Source organism: Phyllostomus discolor, chromosome 15 (genome assembly GCF_004126475.2).
Source record: "Phyllostomus discolor isolate MPI-MPIP mPhyDis1 chromosome 15, mPhyDis1.pri.v3, whole genome shotgun sequence".
Classification (NCBI taxonomy): domain Eukaryota; kingdom Metazoa; phylum Chordata; class Mammalia; order Chiroptera; family Phyllostomidae; genus Phyllostomus; species Phyllostomus discolor.
This window is the reverse complement of record NC_040917.2, coordinates 3,914,317-3,938,840: the sequence shown is the minus strand read 5'-3', so window position 1 is coordinate 3,938,840 and position 24,524 is coordinate 3,914,317. Positions and strand designations below refer to the sequence as shown.

The following is a 24,524-nucleotide window of genomic DNA, read 5'->3' as shown; positions in this document are numbered from 1 at the left end:
ACAAAATATGGTTAAGTCCCGTCCTGGAGAAATTACAACCACTTTGCTGAGAGATACTGAAGAAGACTATTGCATGGACAGGTAAACTGTGTTCACGTACAGGAAGACAATATTGTAAGAATACTGCTTCTGTGTAAATTCATCCTTCGAGTCAATGCAATGTGGAACAGGGTTTGTCAGGGAACTTAAGAGGCAAATAAAATGTCCAAGAGTCATGTGTACAGGCGCGCACACGTGTGCACTTGTGTGCAGAACAGCAGTCACGCTGCCTTTTCATGCAGTGTAGGCAACACGGCAGTGCTGTTTCTGCTCACAAAGAGCAACTTACCATGAAAGTGGGTTCCGGACACTGACCGACTGCATGTAAGTGTAGATATTAGGCGTAGGCCAAAGGGGGTGTATCAGAGGAGTGGGGGAGAATGAAAGGATGTTCCAGTAAACGAAGTTGGAAAAATATTTTATATGAAAATATTAGCATTGGATTCCTATCTCACACCACTTAAAACAAACAACTCCATATGGACTTAGGTCTACATCTAAAAATGTAACATTTAAATACTGGAAAACTTATTAATGAAGGTGTTTAGAGCTCAGGATATGGGCCATGTCTTAAATAAGGCATGAAAACACTTTTCTATAAAAGAGAAGATTATTAAACTTAAAATACAAAGATCAATCACTTTTGTTCATCAAAGATTAATTTTGAAATTAGAGAAATTTCACAACTAAGTTACAAATGTAGAAAAATATATAACACATACAACTAGATTAGTATTAAAATATAAACACAAATAACAACAGAAAAATGGGCAAGAAAATAAATAAATGAAGATAAGGTTATTGGTCATTAGGGAAATGCACTTCTAGACCATAATTAAATGTCATTTTATAACTATTCTATGGGAAAAATGAGAAATTCTGTTTCTCTGGGAGGAGGACACAAGGACACACGTGGGGTCTGTGGAACCTGCTGTAACACGCCAGAGGGAAAGGAAGCGGAAGTTGTGAAGCCCTGTGCCGCCCTACGGGACACTGGACTTTGCCTCCTGCAGTCGGGCCGTGGTGTATATGTGATTCACATCTAGGTTCACATCTTAACACCTAACACCTGGGTACACGCTTAGGAGACACTCTTGTATGCGTTAATGGGAGAAATGTATGAGGATAGTTGCAGAAAATTGTTTTTATAATAGCAAAAACAACTCACTTCTTGTAAGTGGGAAAGTAAAAGAATAAACTACTAGAATAAAGTGCTGGATTCCCACAATGGGATATTATACGACATGAATAAGATACAGTGAAACATATGTGATGTATCTTACTGCCATAGTGGTCAGTGGTAAGGGTGGTAAGTGGTAAGGATTGAATAGAGAACATTACTCTTTTTATGAAATTAAAATATGAAAGTGTACTTTTAGCAATGCATATGTATAGACATGATAAAACTATATTTTTAGAGAAACAATGAAATGATAAGCATAAAATTGATAAAGATACTACATCAATTAGGGAAAGCAAATATTTAGATGTAAGTGAAGATTCTGGCATTTTTGCTGGGGTTGGAAGGTTTAGGTATGTTTATTATATTATAAAACAAGTGAAGGTTCTTAGAGCTCACTTAATTAAAATAGGTGCACAAATGGATTGATGATGAGCGTGTTTCATGACATAGGATTACAATCTAATTTGGTCCTAATTCAGGCCCCAAACAACAGCAACCCCCAGTTAAAAGGAGCTCCTAGAATACAACTTGAGTTTGAAAAAGTACAGGAAACTGGAGAGATTAACAGGTTTAAGATGGTGTCTTATTGTAGTTTTTTATTAAAGATTTTATTTATTTATTTCTAGAGAGAAGGGAAGGGAGGGAGAAAGAAGGAGAGAGAAATATCAATGTGTGATTGCTTCTTGCACAGACCTGGCCAGCAACCCAGGCATGTGCCCTGACTGGGATTGAACCTGTGACACTCTGGTTTGCAGGTCAAAATCCTCTTAATCCTTAATTCTCTCAATTGAGGTTTGCAGGCATTCAGTCCTCTGAGCCACCCCAAGCCAGGCCTGTTTTTTTTTTTTTAATGTTTATTGATTTGAGAGAGAGAGACAGAGAGAGAAACAACTATGTGAGAGAGAAACATCAATTGGTTGCCTCCCATATGTGCCCTGACCAGGAATCAAACTTGCAACCCAGATATATGCCCTGACCCGAGACTGAACCACCAAACTTTTGGTGCATCAAAAGATGCTCCAACCAACTGAGCATAACAGCCAGGGCACTTATTGTAGTTTTGATCAATGAGCTACCACCTCATTCCTGTTATCATCAGCAAGACGACAACAAGACAAGTAATAACAAGTGCTGGTGAAGCTGTGGAGGGAAAGGAACCCTCAGTCACTGCTGGTGGGCATGTAAACTGGTACCACCACTATGGAAAACAGTGTGAAGACTCTTCAAAGAATTAAGAATAGTTACCATATGACCTGACCCAGCAACCCCTCTTCTGGGTATCTACCTGAAAATTTTGAAAACATTAACTCACAAAGATACACATATGCACCCCTATGTTTATTGTAGCATTATTCACGGTGGCCATGCCATGGAAACAAGCAAAGTGCCCCTCAACAGAGGATTGAATACAGAAGATGTGGTACATATACACTATGGAATACTGCTCAGCCATAAGAAGAGATAAAAAACTGTGTTTGCTACAACATGGATGGATTCTGGGAATGTCACACTAAATGATATACTGTATTTTGCCATATGTAATGTGCACTTTTTGCCCAAATTTTGTGAGGGAAAAATAGGAATGTGCATTATACATGGCCGTAATGATTATATAACATAGGTATAATAATCCCGTGTATAAGGCACACAAAAACATGGGTGCACATTATACATGGCAAAATACTGGTCAGTCAGACAGAAAAAGTCAAGAACCATATGATTTCACTCATATGTGAGATACAAAATTGAAAGCAACAAATGAACAAACAAGAAAAACAAAAACTCATGGACACAGACAATGGTATGGTAGTTAACAAATGAAAGGGGGCTGGGAAGGTAGTAAAGAATAAAGGGGGGCAAATCTGTGATGATGGAAGGAGATGTGACTTTGGGTGGTGAACACACTATGCCGAAGCTATATTATAGGTTCATACACTTGAAACCTATATAATTTTATTAACCAGTGTCACCCCAATAAATGTAATAAAAATAAACCTGGAGAGATTAGCTGTCCGGTAAGACACTGGGAGAGGCAGAGAGCTTCAGGCTGAATGTAAGTGGGATGGCGAACCTTCGTGGGGAGGCGCCATGTGCTTTATGAAGCAGGAGAGACGGGAGGTAAGATGTCCAGAGAGTGGCGAGTCTGCTTGTTTGCGCAGGCCACCGCCGGAACGGGATGGAAGTTTAGGATGAGCTCTCATCCCTGAGGTTACGGGACAGCTGGCGTGGGATTGGGTGGTCAGCGCTTGCATGGTGTAACCTTTGAAGCAGTGGCATAGCGGTGCATGCACATATGAAAACACCTTGATTGGAAAGAGAGGGTTTAAAATTTTAAAAAATATGCGTGCATACGTTTCATTTTGTTTAAATGTAAACTTTGAGAGGGAATTGTTAAAATTAGCTAACTGCAATGAAGGTCACTTGACCTAAGGTTTTTGAATGTGAACTAGTACATAGACTATTCGCATATAAATTAAAGAGAAGAAGTAAGTTATTGGATGTCTATTTTATATATTGAAAGGTGAATGGCAAAGCCTCGGGCCATATGATTTTTACTTTCAAACGTTCATCAATATTCATGTATTAATTAAATAGGGCTGTCTATAAAATTAAGAATGGTTAAAACGTTAAATTACTCACAATCAATATTGCAGAATCAACCAGGTCTTAAATCAGCCAGGCAGATTGAAAGAAGGAGACTGCAAATTTCTTCAAAATGATTTTAAAGGAGGCGAAATCTCATTTGCATGTAAGATATCTTGGTGTTTATTTCCACAAATTTCATCACAGATGATAACTAATTTCCCACATGTTATTAAAGAGTGTTTTCTCAGGATGTGACAGATTCTCTCACATGTTGGGATCTTTGCTTTTTGTTTAAAATGAAAAAATGTCGCTTTAGACTTCATTTAGGAAAACTTTAACCTAGCCATTTATTTTGAGATTCATTGTAAATGATATCTCATCAAGGTTATTAGTCTCTTGGGGAAGAGCAGAAATCCTGTTGAATTGCATCTGGGCCAGGGGCTGGCAAGCTGTCCCAGTGCGAGGCCCAGCTGTCCTCTCTTTTGCACCATCCACTACTGAACAATGATTTTACACTTGAAATGATTGAAAAAAAATTCAAAGAAGAATGCTATTTTGACACGTGAAAATTATGAAAAATTAAATTTCAGTACTCATAAATGAACGCTCATTGGCATACGCCATCCCCACTCACCTGCCAATTGTTTGTGGCTGCTTTTCTGCTCTGATGGAGACATCGGCCAACAAAGCTCCAAATATTGACTCTGGCTCTTTACAGAAGATGTTTGCAGGCCCCTGACTGGGGGTTCAAATTTTAGATTGTGCATAAGAACATTAAGTTTTTATTGAGCTTTTCCAAGACAAAATACATATCATTTAAAAGAATAGAAATATACACTTGAAACCTACATGATCCTATTAACCAATGTCACTGCAATACATTTAATTAAAAGTAAATAAAACTAAATACAACACAAAGGAATAAAGCTGCACCGCCATCTGTGTGTGCAACGCCCTTGCCCTCTGGTGGCCAAGCCCCCACATCAGGGCTCTCAGCCGTCACTGTGTCCAGCCTTCGTACCCGCTGGCAGCTGGTTTGTAGGATTTCATATCCCTGCTTCCAGAACCAGTTTCTCCATCCCAAATATAATGTGTTTTAACCAGCCTCCCACTGCCCACATCACTATGCAATAAACTTTCTTTTTTTAGCTGAAATCATTGCCATCCAAATTCGAGCCCATTTCACAAGGCAACTGTGTCCTCACCTGGCCTTTTCTGTCTCTTCCATCAAAGTCTTCATTCAACAACTAAATTCATGCCTAAGTGTTTGTCTTTCACATCCTTCTACTAAGAATTTATGATATCTAGAATGTAGAATTATAAACATTTGTAATGACAGGGCCGTAATGTATGTGTGATTGATATCAGTTGCTGATTATTCTCTAAGGATGCTCGATACATTACGGGACTTACCTGTTTTGTCTTATGCGCACTGCTAATTAAGTACCCAATTGTATTTCCTGATTTGCTTTGACTACTCGAAGGTAAACGGATTTATCTCATGTTTGTTCTGTTAGAAAACTTCCACTCCAACATTCTCCTCCTTATCTATATTTTTATAAATTTTATATGTATTTAGAAGCCATCATGTGCTCTTGCTGTAAAAAGTTATATTACAAATGAATACTTTAGAACATAAATGAAATAATACATTTATTGAGTGCCGATAATGTGGTTGGACTTCTGTAGTTTGTATATAATTTCTTTCTCATGTAATAATAATGATATCATTCATATATTCATGGACAAAGCCAAGCGCTGTGGGAAATACAGTTATTTTCGGGAATAGAAAGAGTATGAAAAACAAGTTACTTTTGCAAAACCATGAACATACCAGGCCACGTTAACCCATGGGTGGAGCCCAGACAGGCCCCGGGAGGGGCGAGGGCAGCGACAGGCCCTGACTTCAGCTGTGTGAGCTGCAGGCCCCCTATGTTAACTGTGTGTCTGTATGAGTCACTTTTCATACACTGTTCCACACAACCTTAGAATAAGTTTACGGGGAAATTGGCTGAGACAGTGTGATGTAATTTTAGTTGTCAACTTGACTGGCCAAGGGGTGGCCAGAGAGCTGGCAAAACATCATTCCTGGGTGTCTGGGAGGCTGTCTCCTGGAGAGATTAGCATTCGAACTCACGGACTGAGTGAAGAAGTTGGCTTTCATCCTGTGTGTGGGCACCATCCACTGCCCCGAGGGCTGGACTAGAATAAGAAGAGGGAAACTTGAACTTGCTCTTTGTTCTTTAACTGGAACGTTCATCTTCCCCACCATGGCCAGCTGCATTCCTGGTTCCTGGGCCTTCAGACTTGGACTAGGACTTACACCCTTGACTTCCCTGGTTCTCAGGCCTTTGAACTTGGGCTGGAGCCACACCAGCTTGCCTAGGCCCTGAGCTTGCAGAGGGCAGATGGAGGGACTTCTCAGCCTCCATAATTGCTGCACCAATCCCTTATAATACATCTCTTCCTATGTATCTAAATACATTCTCTTAGCTCTGTTTATCTAGAGAACCCTGGCTAATGTAGAAAGTTGTATTTATTTTCCAAGGTAAAACAGTTGGTGTAGTTGAACACTGATGTGTATGAGTCTCAAATCCACCCATTTAAAGTACATTTATTGAGGATTTGTCATACCAGGCGATTTATGCATCGGCGTCCTGTGACAAATCAGACAGCCGTGGTCTCTATTCTTATAAGGCTTCTTATGTTACTATTTCCACTACAGGAACTGGTCATTCAACTACTTATTTCTTCCTTAACTCTCATCATGTTTAAGATGTATTTTAAAAGTTTCTGTTCAGTTAAAAATTAGTGTGCCTTTTAAGTCTCTTATAGGCCGAGAGCTGGAATAGCTGAGGCTCCCACTTCCTTTTGTTGATTATCAGCACATATTGGTATTGCATGAATCTTCTTCGATCATTAAAAATATATAGATATGGTTCATGAAATGAAAAAAAAAAGGCAGAGGAGAGAAAATTCACTCTCTGTTCTTGAGTTGGGACGCCCATCTTCTCCTGCCATTGGACACCAGTCCTCTTGTGAAAACAACTCCATCAGTTGAAACATAAAATTATTAAATACTTTGATCCTATAAAGCAGTTGTGGGAACTGTCCATTCCTCCCTGCTCTCTGTGGGTTTCTTCTCTCACGCCCACATTCCCGCTCTCTCCTAGATGCTGCTGTGTCTTCTTCCTCTGTGGTCAGCTCCATAGAGTGGGGTTCCCAGGAATCCATCCGGATTCTTATATCTTGTTACAGTTTGGGGTAATCCCGTCACTTCTGTGTCTTACACTACGGCTCAGAGACTACATCCAATTTTTAATCTTATATCCAGATATCTTTTCAGGATTTTGGACCCCAGTTCTAGTTCGTCTTCTCAATTCGAATGACTGCAATGATCTCAAATTCAACATGTCCAAAGTTGAAATTACTGTCGGTCCACCGGCAAAAATCCATCCCTTCTTCTGAATTTCCTATTTCAGGTTCAATTTACATGTTGCATTAATCCATTGGCTATAACTGGATTCTGAAAAGTTGGTTTTTCTCTTCATGTCCTCTCACCCTCTACATCTGGTCAATCAGAACAATCCTTTCCATTCCCGAACAAACCACTCACCTCAAACACTCCTTCTTCAAGGGCTCGCAGTTCTCACTGATGTTCCTGTAATGGCATCTGGGTTGGGCATCTTTTCCTGGTGCTGTTTTCCTCAAAACCAATCTGCATGTTGCTGCCAGGTTGACCTTTCTAAGGTGCCATTCTGATCACTTGCCCCCTTGCTTAAAATGCCTGGACAGCTGTGCACTGTGGCCTCTAGGTACACACAGCCCCAAGATGTGGCGCTCTCTCCCCTCGAGAGCCAGTCTAGCTCCACCTGCCTCCCGCCGTCTTTGACACTTGAGGGACTGAACTGCAAAAAGAACACGTCCAGAATGTCCTCCATTTGAGAAGTCAGCACTCACACCCCATTTCCCATGACTGCTTGTCTCCCCTTCTCTGGCTGTCACCCCAGCTTTTCATGTCCTCCCCCCTCACTGATCTGTTTATGTTCCATCAGGGTGTTTGGGGGTGTGGGGGCTAAGCAAGGAGAGAGGTGGCAGCAGCACTCACACATTTTATTTTGACGTTGTAATGGGTGTGTGCACAGAGAAGCTGTCCAACAGCAGGAGGCCAGAGGTATCAGGAGAGGGGGCCACCGTCCAGGAAGTGGGAGGGGCTCAGGTGGGCTTGGACATCCAGGCTGAGGCTCAGCAGCCTCCAGGGGGGCTCCTGGTCAGACTGCTCCCAGGGCAGCATCGGCTGGGGGTCTCCAAAACCCTGTGGGTTTCTCTGGCCTGTGGCTGCAGGCATTGAGTGCGGTTTTGCAGGACGGAGCAGAGAGGTTCTAAACGGCTAAAAACTGCTCTATTGGGGGATGTTTACCCATTGGATGTGCAATCAGTTGAGTTTCCACTGGTGGACTTTTGAGCTAATAGGTCTCAGACTATTGTAGATGTTACCGAACTGAAGGGGTATGCTGCCTGCCACACCCAGAGTCACAGGTGAGCTCGTGCTCGAAGACCCATCTCCTCGATGGCCTGCACCGGGACAGATTATACATGGAAAACCATTAATCATGGGGATTAAAGGAGCCATGGTCATGGGCTCTGCTGACTTCCGGGGCCAGGCCAGGGCATGGTTGACCATTGTCCCAGGTCCTGACATCAGCCATGTGCTGGTCTGTCTGGTTCTGTGATGATGTGGACTGTAGGGTCCTTTCGCTTTCCTGGTTGTGGGGCTGAGACACTGCTGAGGTCACGATGTTATTATCTCTAGTGTGACTGCAACGCTGTGCCCCAGTCTCAGACCTGAGGCTTTCTCTAAGGACAGTTGGGGGCTGACCAGAGCCTGATGCCCTATGGGCTTCAAAGGCCGAAGGAAAAGGGAGAAGGAGGCTAGTGAGTCCTGGTGCCACCAGAGTGGACAAGGCCAGTCTGGGTCAAGAGGACAGACAGGACAGGGAAAGAAAGGGTCGTGTTAGAGAAACAGAGTTTCTGCACAGTTACATAACACAATGAAGAATGAAGGCCAACAGACAGGGACCGTCTTTGGTCTGTTCATATGACCAGTGTCTCCATGATGGCGACACTTGATTGCACGGTGGTGCTATTATTATTAGATTGTATTTGTTCGTGTCTCTGAGGAAGCGGGCTCCTAGAGACAGAGGTGAGTGTTTGTTATTCCTCACGTGGACTTCATAGAGCCTGGAGCACCGCCCCGGGTGGTCAACGTGGAGTGTTCATTAAGTGGAACGCTAATGAGCGTCCGTTTCCTGAAGAGTTCCGTGGGGAGGAACAAACGTTCCTCTACCCTCAAGGCTCTTCTGGCTGGTCTGATAATCAAACAGATGCAAGACAGATCAGCAAGAGAAAATGACCAAATTTAATGCACACCTGTGTATGGGAACTGCACATGCACGAGGGGTTCAGAGACAGAAAGGGGACATGGGCGTGTGAGACATTCTGAGCCGGGGATGAGGGAAGCTGCCTTGGGGGCTCCCAAGGGTCATGTCAGGATGATGAGAAGAAAAGATGTTTGGTGAATAGAAGTTTGGCCTGCCCTTTAGATAGGTCCAAAGACATTGTCTCGTGTAATCTTTTATGCTGGGCAAGGCCCCGATTCAGGTTCTTCTAGGCAGGAAAGGAAGAGGCAGAAGTTTCTCTTGAGCCAAAACACAAAATTGCCTCTAGCTCAAAATAATGCATGTACCACAGAGGCGCACCTTGGGGTGGCTCGTTCTGAGCCCCCACAGTCCTGTCTAGCAAATGCCACCAGGAAGTCCTGTCTGCAGAAGACACCTGGCTGAACCCGGTTTTAGGTCCGTGTTCATGCAGGACCTCCCCATACAGTCACTTAATTTCAACAACAGAATCTTCAAACTTGAAGTAAAGGGAATTCTTTTCTAAAACACGACTCACTTGTGGAGAATTATATTACATTCAGAATATATACCAATTTATCCAGATTTCAATCCTGCTGTGTTCTAGGGGAGAGTTTTTACTACTCTGTAGCTATGTGCCTCAAAGCTGACACTGTCAGAGAATTGGCAGCCCGAGGCCCCAGCGATCGGGACTGCTGGCCTGGACTGTGGGCTCCCTTCAGGGTGACACTGTGTAGCTGGGGGATGGGAAGAAGGTGAAGGTGAGCTGGCAGAGAAATCCAGGGTCTTCCCAGGATGGCCAGGCTCCACAGGGGACACATAGTTTACATATGTGTGAAAATGCAAACAAGGATCTGGCCATGGATAGACAGAAGAAAGTCTATTGGAAAACCTGACTCTGGGTTATAAAATACACACCAACCACTGGCTGAGCTCAGAGGCCAGCAGCTGGAAAGGCAGAAGTCAGGTGGGTTTCAGGCACAGCATGACTCAGGTTCCAGCTTACCATGTGTCTGGTCCTCTAGGCTCTCCTCTTGCTCACGGACCATCATTTTCCATGTGTAATACAGTAGCTTTAGCAGTTCCCAACATCACTACTGTGCGCTATGCCATTCATGGGAAGACTGTGCTTCTGGGTCCCAAATTCCCAGAAAAAGCCTCAAAATGCACTCCCTGGATCAGTTCAGGTCATCAGGCCAGCCCTAAACATCTTTTCCGTTGTTGTTGAGAGGAGTGGAATGTCCTCTCTGGCCTCATCTGGGTCATGGGTTTCACGTCCTGAAGGTGTGCATTTCCCTTTACCCTGGGGAACTCACCCACAGAGTGTGGGCTGGCCAGGTGGCTCTGGGGGAAGGAATGGTCCCTACAGAAGGCCACCCTTGTCGAGACAGCTTCCCAAAACTTTGCCTAGAATATATTCCAGTTAGCCTGCAATGTGCTTGTTTCTGGTCATATCAGCTTTTTAAATAATGTTGCCCCAAAGTGATGTATACATTTTATCTTTTATCCTGTTCACCGAGTTCATCTTCTAAGCACAGTCTTTTTATGGGTGGAGTTAACCTTCATTATGGCTGCTCACATTCAAAATTTGTGTTATCTCAGCAAACAAGATCTGCCTTCATTTGACTATAAAGATGGAATCACAGGGTATGAAATAGAAACTATTGTCCAAGGAATGGGAATGCCTAGCGCCCTTCCAAATTTCAGTTTGTTCCTTCTTCAGAGTGATATTTCCTAATCACACCACCTAAGAAAATCCCTTTCTATTATTCTTTACTTCAGTTCTTTTTTAAATTTATTTTATTTTTAGAGAGGGAAGGGAGGGAGAAAGAGAGAGAGAGAGAGAAACATCAATGTGCGGTTGCTGGGGGTCATGGCCTGCAACCCAGGCAAGTGCCCTGACTGGGAATCGAACCTGCCACACTTTAGTTCGCAGCCCGCGCTCAATCCACTGAGCTACGCCAGCCAGGGCTTTACTTCAGTTCTTTTTGAAAGTTTACATCTCAGTCCTTTTTCTCAGACTGTATCATGTAGTGCCAGGGGTGTCCAACTTTTTGGCATCTCTGGGCCACACTAGAAGAAGAAGAGTTTTCTTAGGCCATATATTAAATACTTTGAGACATGTAATTACAAAAAGATCTCATCATGTTTTAAGTAAATTACGATTTTGTGCTGGCCTGCATTCACAGCCATCCTGGGCTGCATGCAGCCTGCAGGCCATGGGGTGGACACCCCTGATTGTAATCTATGCTCTCTCCCCCTCCTGGTCTCCTGCCCCAATGCAGGCTCCATCTGTGTGGTCCCTGGTCAGCTTCATAGCCCCCAGCACAGTGCCTGTCCTATAGGGGAGACGCCCACTGAGGTCAGTGAAGTGAGCTCAAATTGTACCTTTTTACACTTTGTGGTTGTACATCCTCCTTGACCATGGCTGTGGAGAGAGTGGTACAGGCTGCAGCTGTGCACTGAGAGGAGCTGTGGGGTATGGCGGGGCGGGGCTGGCATGAGCACAGGCTCTTACCTCCCTGGTGACATGGAGCCAGCCGTCCCAGACCTTGGCGGCAGCAGCCCTGAGCTGCAGGTGATTTCCTCCACATCCCCTGGGCACAGCAAGGCAGAGGACAACGTGATCGAACCTGAAGGGTTAACAACCATGAAAAGAAATCATCTCAGCAACTGGAAGCTTGCATTTGAAATGTTAGAAACCTCTTTGATTACAAGCTAAATGTCAAGAAAAAAGCCACAGTTGTTTTCTCTATTGTGAAGATAGCAAATACAGCCAAGGGTTGACAAGCCCATTCTACCCGAGTTCCCTGTTCTATCTTTATCAATCATGTCAGCTTATTTCACCATTTTACGGGAACAAATACATGTGAAATCACTTTCGGCGCCCTCCTGACCTTGCTCTGCAGATGAGTATGGAGGAAAAACGGGCTCTTACTGTCTCCGCGAAATGAGCTTAGTGTGGCCATTTGTATTGTGCAGTGCTCTCTACTGGAACGTGTCAGTCTTTATGGAGTAAAAGCGGGCCTTATGAATGACGCTCAGAACCAAGATTAATGTCGACGGTGGCAGCTCGATTCTACCTACCTTTTCTCCATTTTTTTTGAGATTTCTTGGGATAGTGGAATATAAAACTTTCACTTTTGAAATAGCTCTTCTTCTATGTGATCATGGCAGAAGGAAACGGAATTCCTGAAATTTACAAATGTAAATTTGATAGAAGTAATATATTTGCGTTGGGAGGTAGCTGAGCTAATGATGAGATATTGAGTTATTGCCTAAAAAAAATAAGGCTGAAATAAGGATTCTCTCTACATAATAGATTAAGAAAGAAGAAAAGGAAGAATTTTCCCTCATAAACCAGTTAGGACTTGACTCTATGACCGTACTTACTGATGAAACAGTGTCACATTATGAATTCCCTTTGTCTTCACTGTCCCGTGTGCTCAGAACCTAGTCCTGGCAGCAGCACCATCCTGCCTCCCTCGTCGCTCAGTGCAGGGACCCCTGCAGGAAGCGTGTTGGGATAGTGGGGTACAGGAATTGCCGTCTGCGTCTTCCGCGGTTCTCCCAGCCATCGGCAGCTCTGACGTTATTGTGCTCTCAGCACAGGGCGAGACCCCGACGGAGGGCCCAAAACGCTGGAGCTGGGACCGGAGCTCTGATCCTGGCGTCTGGGCTTCCCAGCTCCCTGGCCTGCGGCTTCCATTCTGGATGAAGTTGCGTGCATCCCTCAGACACAGCCCAGGGCCGCATTCTGTCTGCTGTGTGCACCTCGACGGCGGCTCTGGTTTTTGTCGCAGCGTGCCCGGGGCCTGGCTCGTTGACCCCGCTGCCCCGCTGTCCGTCCGGAGGGCCTCCTTGGAGCACAGACCCTGGCCAGCAGCGCGCACCTCCACGCCTTCCACCTGCATTCGCCGCTCCAAGCAATCTTCCCATGCTTGTCCTGTTCTACCGGGTATGTGTTTTTGTAGTCCTGAAAGGAGCAAACTGTATTGTAACGCACATAAGAAAGAGGATTTATTTCACTATACGTGGAGTTGTCAGATAAAATATAGCCTACTCAGGTAAACGTGAATCTCAGATACATAAACCTCTTTTAGTATAAATATACCTGTATCTGAAATATTGCCTAGAGCATACTTATCCTAAAAACTTATTGTTATTTGAAATGAAAATTTATCGGCGCATCCTATATTTTATTTGTTAAGTCTAGCAGTGCTAACTGTAAAAGAAGGATGACCTTTTCCACACCACCTCAATCTCATTTGTTGGGTTTAGTGCAAGAGGGATGAAACCTGCAAAATCCACAAATAAATGTTCCCAAATAGCATCTTACATGTCAAAAAATAATATTTGCTTCCAATCTAGAAACTAATTCTCTCAGAATTCATCCAATCCCGCCTTGAGGTAGAATGCCGTATGACAGATGGGACACGGGCTGCTCTCCATTACGGAGCTGGGACGTGAGTGCGCCGCGGCGGTGACAGTCTGCAATAAAGCAGAGGCCGGCTTCCGCACCTCGGGAGATGTCAGAGGAGAAAACTCATGTCTTGCTTCCTGGCAGCTCTCCCGTTAACATATTAATCTAGAAAATTGTTAGGTGTGCTCGCCATCTGCTTCTGACTTTAATAAATAAAACCTAAACAGGACTGGCTGCATTTTAGGCTGTAGAGTACTTGGATTCCGCTGTGCCTCCTGCGCGCAGGCCCTGAGGCCGAGCTGGCGGTGGGGGCGGGGCGCAGGGCTGGGTTTGCATGCAGGGCCTTGTGATTCAGGTGCAGCTCTAACCAAATCGAAGTCTTTGTTAAGTAAGGCCTCAGTAAGACGCCTGTGTAGGTTAGAACGTGTTTGCATAATCTCTCTCGTTTTCCACTCTTTTGCACCTTCAGATGTGTGTCTGCGAGCTCCGCGTTTTTGTTTTCCAAGGCAGTCATTTTCATTCCAGCACTGAGAGAGCTCCTCACTTCTGGATTGTGCTCCTGGCCGCCCATCCCGGACCCGCAGGCCCCTGACCGTGCCTGGAGCAGGACTGTGCTCTGGGCAGCTTCCAGGGTGGCTTTGGTTTCTGTGGTTTTTCTCTGCCATTTATTCAGTCCTGACGGGCCCTCACAAAGGCAAGTCTGGCTTTAAGTAAGATTTACTCGGCATGTCTGCTGTGGTTGTGTTGCGCCCAATAGATATTTTTATTCACTAAAAGTGTACAGTGCTGTAGTTGTGTCTATAATATAAAAGAATCTTATGAATATCACTCAGAAAGATCACTGACCAGTGTTTCCGTGAAGGAATTTGTACGTGTGACTTAGCATGTTCCAAAATGCGGGACTATGATACTTTTACTTATTAATATTTATGTTATTTCCTGAAAGGAATACTTAGCAGACTTCATAAAGAGTCCCTCTTTGCTTGGCAGGTATAGAACTACTTGCCATCAAACTCCAGACTTAGAAGGCATCTAAACAGAAATCTGAGTCCACAGATGACAGAAGCCAGGAAGTCTGCTCATCCTGCCACGAGTTCTCTCAAGAATAACCCTGAGCCCTCGTGTATGAGCCTGGGTTCTCCACGGAAAAAGAGCCAATAGGAGGGGAGGGTGTGTGTGTGTCCACACATATTTAAATATTTATGTACACGTGTCTACATATACCTAAAGATAATAAATACAACTGGGTTTGTCATAAGGAATCGACTCCTGTGATGCTGGAGGCTGTCACGTCCCCTGATCTGCAGGGTGAGTTGGCAACCCAGACCCAGGCACCCAGGGCTCAGTTCAAAGGCCATCATCCCACAGGGTAAGTCCCCTCTTGCTGTGGGGAAGGTCGGCCCCTTTGTTCTCCACGGGTCTTCTGCTGAGTGGAAGAGGCCCACCCTCGTTAGAGACTCGATCTGCTTCACTCAAGCTGCGTAAACTCACCCAAAAACACCTTCCCAAGCGCACCCAGGACAGTGTTTGACCACACGTTTGGGCACCCCAGATCCGGTCAAGTTGACACGTGAAGTTAACCATCATAACCACCAATTCATTCAGAAGTTCGGTGAAAAGTGGTCACTGGAAATCTTTCAACGATTATCTCCCAGAGGATTCCTCTTTGCTATGTGACTGCGGAGCCACAGAGTCTTAGAAACATTCCGCTCAATTCTGTGGAATTGTGGCAGGAAAAGAAAACTCCAAAAGTTTCTTATGCTCTGTAACTGTAACACTTGCAAAATTTCACACAGGACTGTAAAAGCAGACAAGTCGTAACCAAAGCAACGGCCAGTTACTCAAGGTCGTACACAGACTCCCATGATAAGCTCCTGTGCTCTGTAGCTTCTGCAAATTCCTCCTGCGTTTTCCCTTTGTCTCCCATATAAGGTAGCTGGACCTAACTTCCGCATTCAAGCTTCTGTAACCTTGCTTCGCCATGTAAGTAGGGAGCCCGGGACTATTTAAACCCCTGGAGAGTGAGGATCGGTGCTCAGAGGATTTGGATGTTAACCACCCCCCTCTGGGCCCCCGGGTAATAAAGTTTGTGCTTCATTATCTCCCCACGTGTGGGTGGATTTTCCACAACATTTTGGTGCATTGGCCGGGAAATCCTCACGCGAGCAGGTATTTTGCCTCCGGTGAAGGCGACCAAGGGAGTCGGCGGGGGAGCCCTGCTGCAGGGGAGGAGCACGTGCCCTGGTGATTCCAGGCTTCCCGGGGCAGAGACTCCCGCGCCGCGTCCCCGGCCGCTCTAACACCCGGGCAGAGGGGAGAGACGAACCACGAGCTGTCGGAGGCGCCAATCAGGTATCGGAATGTGCCCTAGGGACCTGACCCGAGAATCTGAGAGGGACTGATCACCCCTCGACCGGAAAATTCAGGGGCTGGGTTTAGACCCAGACCGTCGGGCTCCTTCTCGGGGGAGGGACAGCTAACTTCTGTGTGGCTGTCTGTGCGGCTGTGTGTGTGAATGTGTTTGTGACTCCACGAGCCAGCCAGGCTCACGGAGTCTGATTGGGCCCCCCACCTGTGGCGGGTGTGTGAAAGATCCTCTTTTTCCTTTGTTTGTCTGCGTCAGTTGGGAGAATTCATCATGGGTTGGGGGGGTTTCTGCCACAGTACTATATTGCATGTATGTGGGTGCGCCGCCATTTTGGGTAAAATGGAGGACGAGCCACGTGAGTGCCCCCCCCCAGGGTGGAGGTGCATGGTTGTCGTCATCTTGGATAATGGGTCGTGTGAGAGCCCCTCTATCTTGGAACTGGGCAAGGTGCCAGGCTAAGGGCTCTCTCCAGACTGCATCCGTCTGGTTCTCTGTGTAACTGGTTCTGATAAGAATGGCTCTGAAGGACATGTACTGAAGTTTAAAGAAAACATCTGGTCTGTAGGGTGTTTGCAGGGTCTGAGCTTCAGAAAACTGCAGCGTGCAGTGCCAGGGACTTTCGGCTGTCCTTCCCAGAGTGAGAAAGAAACCAGTATTAAAAGAATAATGATTAAATCTGAATAAGTAAAATTATGTATGAAGAATGTAAAGTTTTAAACCTGGAGTAAAGGAAACCTCAACTATTTGTTTTCTGGTTTTGTGGGAAAAGAGCAGTGTTGTTTCTGATCAAAACCCCTCTGTACTTAAAATCTGTTTAACGTTGCCTGTAACCAGTTGGGGAAGATGCCCTTGCCACTCGGGACCCAGGAAGGGTCATTTGGGGCTGATAAGCGCTTCAGCCAAAGGCAAAGCAGCATGTCTCTGCCAAAAGACTGGGCCTGAAGGAGCATGTCTCTGTGTGAGAGAATGCCCCTACCTGTGTACTGTTCTGGAAACTCTGTGTTTTGGGTTTTGCTCTGCATCTGCTCTGAAAAGGAAGTAAAGGATTCCAGGGAAGGTTAAAACTTCACACTCTGTAGAAAAGTAAATAATTTAGATATTTATATATATATATAAATGAAGAAGGTCTGTGGGAAACTGTAAAGATAAATGGAAAAGTAAGAGTTTTGGAATTATGTGATGTTAGTTAATAATAAAAGGTATAAGGCATGGAAATACACTCTTAATGGATATCAGAAAATATATGAAAGATAAAAGGGTTGTAAATGCTAGATAAGTCTGTAGCAGTAAAGGTTTTAAGAAGCCTGGTAAATATCAGAAGGGAAAAGATTTTCCTTCATGCTTTGTATTTTTCTCCCTACCTGATCCCTCCAGAATTTGGCATTCTGAAGGAGTAAGTGAAAACATAAGGTTTCTTTGCATAAGACCAGTAAGACCAGTAGTTAATAGTGGTTTTCTTAACCAAGACTTTGACTGGAACGTCACGTCTGAAGGAGGCATGTATGGGTTCTGGTTGTCACCAGAAAGCCTGAGGAACTGGGATTGACTTGTAAAGCGAGAGTAGGCCCACAAGAAAAGCCTGACACTTTGGTTGGTTGTGCAGTTCATGGCAGTCTTTCCAGGGAAGGAACGAAGGTTGCTTTCATGAAAGATGGCCAAACAGGAACCTATAAGCACAATGAAAAACTCAAGGATCTGAGTGAAACAACTGGTACAGGCGAAGCCAGATGGTGGATGTGTGGCTCTGCTTCTGTGCCCTTAGGGGGCGGACTGAAAAGTCAATCTGAAGGTTTCCTGTGTGAGTTCCAGCAAAGCAGAATCAGAAATCATAAGTAATTCAGGCTGCTCTTGGTGTGTTTATGCAAACGAACAGTCAAAATAAAAAACAGAACTCAAAATAGTCCCTTTAATAACAGTGAGGGTGATCTTAAGGAGAAAAATTATGGTTCAAGGAAAATCACTGTGCTCAGTATTAAACATCAGAATAACACAGCTAACTGTCTTAAAAGTTTGTTTTCATTTGAAGGATAAAACTGGTTTTATAATATCATCAAAATGTACAATTTACAGGTATAAAGGACCTGTCAAATTGCCATTGCTGAATGTCATTGCAAATGGAACTTGCAACTGAATGCCTTCCCAAAGACAGTCTCACAGGCATGGAGACTGGTTTGGGGACTATTGTGTGAATTAACCTGTGTATTCTTCTGTTTTCATAGGACGTATGCCTATGACTTCATTGCCTGATTGATTGGTTGCAATATAGGCCTCACTTAAGGAACCCATTTTCATCGTCGCCCCCTGGAGCTCAATAGTTTGGCTAAACTAAGTGGTTGGGTTAGTAAGCAGTTTGGGCGATCTGTGGACTTCACTTTAAAACTGATTTTCCCTTTTCTGTCTTAGTGGCTTGAACAGGAAAGGTTTAGATATCTGAAGAGGGAAATATCATAATATATTCCCTTCAGCCTGAGTAAAGTATAATGGACCACAAAAGCTTTGGATAGGTGTAGCATGTCTTGTACACCTTCCTCCAGATAAGCCATACCTAAGCCCCTGCCTTTGTCATTTAATGGTTATGATTTAATTGTGCCTTCCAACTCTTTCCAAATCTGTCACCTCCAGAATATAACCAGGATGCCAACGGTCCAGTAATGCCAGCCTTGGGACACCGAGCCTGTGACTTCCTGGTAATAGCCAACCAGCCAGGATTCTGTAAGGTCCTTCCCTTTACAGGCAGGACTCCCTCCGTGCTGCACCCACTTTCAGGGCACCCCAGACCCACGGGTAGGTAAAACAACGTCCATTTCTAGCAGGAAGCAGTTACAAGAAGATGAGACCTTCGTCCATTGTCCTTTAAAAGAATTTAAAGTGGGTATATACCTAAAATGAAAAATTGTTACAAGTTGCAGCCAAGGGGGGAACCCCAAATGGGCATTTGGGACAGAGTCCAGAATTCAAGGTGCCCAGGAAATTTTAGGATGTCTTCACCCCTTCCCCACAGGCATAAGTTGGAGAAGGGACACAAAGAGCAAAATATGCGGGACTGTTTTGTACAGCACCAGTTTTGCAGTTGACCCATGGCATGGTCATTTAACATGCCTATAGCCTTCAGCTGGTCACTTGGATAGGCTGAATGGCTGTGGCCATGCTCTGGGCCAGGGAGATAAAAAGACTCCCCTGCCCAGGATGTGACAGGGAGGCAGGTCCCCCGAGTGGGAGCTTGGAGAAAAATTGGCTCCATAACATGGGGCCACACCTGCCTAGGCCCATGATGACAGCCAGATGGGAGCGGGTACTGGCCTATCTAGGATCTGTGGGCTGTCTACCAAGCAGCCAACAGCCGCCACCCAGTGGTCCCGAATCCGTGCACCCTCCCGAGCCAGCTTCCCCCAACAGCAACGTGGTTTACCTGCCTTAATCTGAAGGATGCCTTCTCCTGCATTCCTGTGGCACCTTCCAGCCAACCCATTTTCTGCACACAACGGTCAAGACTCAGTTAACCTGAACTAGACTGCCCCAGGGGTTTAAGAACTCCCCAGCCCTGTTTGAGAAGCCCTAGCAGAAGATCCCTCACTAAGGGGGGATGGACCTGATGATTCTGCAGTACATGGACAACCTCCTCCTGGCAGCCCATCCCTAGAACGGTGCCAGGAGGGAACGCACACTCTGCTGAAGTGCCCCCTACAGCCGTCTGCGCAGTCCTCTGTCATGGCCCTTCATGGTGCTCTATTGGGTTCGCCTGCCCCAGTGGCCTGCAAGCTCCCTTGGGGCTCCGGCAATGTCACCAGGTGCAGAGCTCAGCAACCAGGCTTGCCGGAAGTACTCACGGTGTGATCAGGGGCGAGGACAGAAAATGGCAGAGTTGCCAATGCCCTGCAGAACCTTGTCTGATTTCTAAGAAAAATGCTTGTTCTCCTGAGGGAAAGCCAGCCTTCACCCTGCAGCTGTGGAACTCGGCCCTACTACCAGGCTTTGAAGGGTCCGGACATTAAGAAAAAGCCTTCCAAAATATTAAGAGGTGCCTCAGTAATGTTCCTGCCCTTGGACTGTCAAAGCCGGGGCGGCCTTTTAATCTGTACACCCACAAGAGAGACAAGGTAGCCCTTGGGTCCTGACCCAGCCTGTCGGACCATGGCAACACCCGGTGGCTCACCTGTCTAAGCATTTGGACATCTGCTAGCGCCACCAGCTGGCCACCTCATCTAAGGGCAGTCACTGCTGCCATACCCCTCTTGCAAGGGGCACAAGTGGCTGTCGAACCCCAGACTGACTCAATACCAGGGCATCCTCCAAGGAAACCCAAGGGTGCATATTAAGACCATGAAACAAGTCAATTCAGCCACCTACTTACCGGCAGAACTTAAAGAGCTGGACCATGACTGTCTTAGAGTAACTAAAGAAGTCCATGCCAGCCGGCCAGACCTCCAGGACCAGCCCCTGGCCCAACCTGATGTTGTTGTCACCCACTACATGGATGGAAGCAGCTATATAGTTAAAGGCAAAAGTCGCCGAGTGTGCAGACCAGAAAACTAGACTGCCCTGGACAAACTTACTGCTGCAGGAGTCACCCCTTGGATCTACTACAGCTGGGCCAAGACAGCAGCAGATCCCAAAGACGCCAAGGAATAGACCGTTGTTCTGCAGGGTACCTGACTTTAATTGGCACCTTTGCAGGAGCATTGACAATTGGACTAGTGACTGTGGCCCCTGAGGAATGGAATCCCTGCAAAGCGGGTCACCCTAGAAATAGTTTGTCTCTGTTTGATCTCTGTATTTGTACTTATTGTATGCTTTGCTTAACAAATGCGGCCCCTGTCTCAGCCCCAACCTGCAAATGTAGTACCCCCAGGCATAGGATTATGCTCAGAGGTAAAGTGGTCTTTTACCATCTCCTAGGGTCAGCTTTCAGCTCCTCCACTGACATGCCATCGGGTTGCATTCAGTCACAGCAATCCCTCTGCACTTGGGGAGGGAAGGTATACTAGACTAGAGTAACATCCAGGACCATGAAGTACCAGACCCAGAGGTGTCAGGCATATAGGACCCTGCATCCTCCGGACCTTAGTCCTACACCTAGGGCTACAGTGACTCATAGGGCAGCCGCCACAGTGCTAGCCCTCCGGTGGTACCAACACCAGTATCAGCAGTTGTAACCCTCCCAAGGATCTCAGCCTCATAGCCAGGTATTAGTGATGCTAAAAGGGATGAAAACACCTTATAGCATCAAAGGGGGGAATGTGGCAGGAAAAGAAAACTCCAAAAGTTTCTTATGCTCTGTAACTGTAACACTTGCAAAATTTCACACAGGACTGTAAAAGCAGACAAGTCGTAACCAAAGCAACGGCCAGTTACTCAAGGTCGTACACAGACTCCCATGATAAGCTCCTGTGCTCTGTAACTTCTGCAAATTCCTCCTGCGTTTTCCCTTTGTCTCCCATATAAGGTAGCTGGACCTAACTTCCGCATTCAGCTTCTGTAACCTTGCTTCGCCACGTAAGTAGGGAGCCCGGGACTATTTAAACCCCTGGAGAGTGAGGATCGGTGCTCAGAGGATTTGGATGTTAACCACCCCCCTCTGGGCCCCCGGGTAATAAAGTTTGTGCTTCATTATCTCCCCACGTGTGGGTGGATTTTCCACAACAGAATCATGCTTTACCCACTAAGAGCTGAAACTAGCGGGACCAGAAATTGCTGAAAAACAAGGGGCCCCAGCTCCAGAGAGACCCAGCCCCCCGCCGCCCCCCCACAGAAGGGTGCTGAGGCGGCAGATTAAAGCAGCCTGTCTTCTGCAAGCGCTGCGTGAAAAGGGGGCTTCCCTGAGGCCACAGGCTAGTCCAAACACAGTGCAGTTAGCGGAGGAGGGGCAGAGAGCCCAGGGGATTGAAACCAGAGCTGGGCTTTAATAGCCCACAGCCTTGGGGCTACTGGAGTGACACAGGCTGCACCATTCTTGGGTTCTTGCATGAGCAGTAGAGGCTGGATACCCCACCCAGGGTGACTGGAGACTTCTGCCCAGGTGGGGGGGGGGGGAGGGGGAGGAGGTGAAAAGACAAACATGGCCATTGGTTGGCAAGCTAGACACTCCCACTGGCTTTCAGAGCACATGGGATTCTGGGAGAGAGAGTTTTTAAAACAGGAGGTGGAGAGAGGCTTTTCTGGGTTTGGGGCTTTTGGCCCTGAGTGGAAGTTCTGTGCTCTGTGGGCTCTTGGTCTGCGTGACGCTTTGGCTTGAAACGTTTGGTTGCAGGTGAGCTTGGGTGCTCTGGGTCTCTGGCCTGGCTCCCTGCCTGGATGAGAGTGCTCATGGGACCAGGCAGACGCCCGGCCCACCAGGGGCTTAGACCCCACATGGATGGAAGCCCACTGCTGGAGGCAGGATCCCACTCTAGGACGCGGGCCTCCCCGAGCTCCAGCCCCTGGGACACTGCAATCCAGCACATGGGTCCCGGGCGGCGCAATGTGGAGACCAAGAGCAGCGGCCCTGGGGCCTGAGGGAGAGAGCTGCCGCCAGAGGATGGCAACTCGGAGACCCACCAGTGCGCTTTCCAGAGAGGATGGAGGCCTGTGTGCCTGAGCAGGTTAAGCTCCAAAAAAGACAGATAAGGAAATGGGAAACTTCTAGGTGTGGTTTTGGCTTGTAATCTTTCGTGGAGCGAGGGAAGCTCTGCGTCTCATGGGAGAGAAGGCTCAGAGCAGGAGTGCTCTCAGCACCCCACAACTTGGAACCCTGTTGGTACAAACCCGTTTCCTTCAACACAGACCGTTGGGTCACGGGCGGTAAGGGTGAAAGGGGGCTGAACCCCCTGCTGCTCGGTCGCAAAATCAAAGCAGACACCTGTTGCTCCTGTGGAATTAATGCACTAAAAGGCCAAGAAAACTGCTTTATTCTTTTTTTTTTCATTTGTGGGTAGAACTGGCTATCGATGAAGCGATATTGGGTTGAAATCACACGTGCAGTCACCTTAGTTGTAGGGCCCAGCCTGTGTGGGGCCAGTGCCGTCCGACTGCGGCCCAGCGTCGGGTCACGAACAGCCCAGGGCGTCTTCACAGCAGTCGTGGGTTTTATGCTCCATGTTTTGTGATTCTCGGCCATCCGAGGCCCTGACTACCTAGAGAGCCTGCCTCTCCCAGGACTAGCTACTTCCTGGAGACAGCGAACTACATCCTGGTCCGCGTACCTTTCGTGTGTTAACTAACCAGTTCAGAGCCCCTGTCCTCAACCACCTCCTCTCCTGGGGTCTGACAGGGCTCTCACGCCCCACACTCTGCCTGGGATCCCAGGGTGGCTTTCAGTCAGCTGAGGGTGCCCCATATGTGCGAGCCGCTGAAATCATTCAAACCAGCTTTGCCTCGCCTGGTCCTCACACTGGAACCTCAGTAAAGGCTCTCACGTATCAAGAGCTTCTTTTGCTCCTTTTGTTCTCTCTGCTCCCGCCAGGGCTGCTGCTTTCCCAGAGTCGCTAGCCAGCTAGCCGGCTGCACCAGGGAGCTGCACCAGGGAACTGTGATAGACTAGCTTTCCAGGGACACTGGTCTCCTAATCTGTGGGCATCATTGTACTGGAACAACAGCAAAAGTGCAGTTCACTTTTTATGTAAATGTCTCCAGTGATTAGAGTCATGTGATATTCTTGCACTGATACAATCTTCTTCCCCAGAGTTCCCTGAAATATTAAAATACAGATCCCAAAGATACCAATTATCCAGAAGATAAATGTTGAAAGTATTTTCAGGACCACTTTTGACTGAACTTCTGAATGATTTAGTGCTCATGATGGTGAATTTTATGTGTCAAACTTGCCTGGGTACCCAGGCGTTTTCAAAACACATGCATATAAAGTCATTACATTACATAAGATAATAAATAAAAATGTATTTAAAAATGGACCTTGAGATTCTAAAACAGCATTTGCCATCACAAAATTTGAAGGTTCTATATTAAAAAAGTGTAAAATACAAATACAAAATTAAGCATAGAAGAAGTGACTATTTATTACAAATTAAAGAAAAGCCATGACAAATAGTATATTTGAGAAACTGCCAATTTCTGCAGTCACCAAAATCTAGAAAATAACAATATTCTCATCAAATGCCCGATTCATCTCTACATACTCTTCTACATTTCTGGAGTGCATGCGTTGTATTAGCCTCTTCGCGTGGCTGTGATTGTGTAATATCATTTTGATGGGGGAATCCAAGAGTTGGAATACTTTAGTTTTAAGTAATAGTTAATAAGCTTCATAGTTAATGTGTGTGAAAAGCTGTTGTTTCAGGAACTGAAGGTACGGCTCACCCTGACTCCAGGAGGCCACAATCAGTGAACCTTTGTGCTCCAGAGGGGACGGCGAGCCATCAAGATGGAACCCTAGCCATTGTGTCCCAGGGAGAGACACCCTGCTGCCCAGGACACAGATGAAAAGCGGATGTGAGGATGCTAGGGAAATGGCCAGACTGCATGCAGCGTTTGTCTGATTAGCCATTTTCCTGAGTCCCAAAACCCTTACCTACA

General features: G+C 46.2%; 1 long non-coding RNA gene across 1 annotated transcript; it reads left to right on the top strand.

The window, feature by feature from the left end:
* Positions 1 to 990: 990 nt before the first annotated feature.
* LOC118498299 lies at positions 991 to 18,763 on the top strand. The gene is made up of 3 exons (XR_004900818.1): positions 991 to 1,001; positions 14,779 to 14,783; positions 18,639 to 18,763. It is a non-coding gene; the product is annotated as an uncharacterized LOC118498299 (long non-coding RNA).
* Positions 18,764 to 24,524: the final 5,761 nt, after the last annotated feature.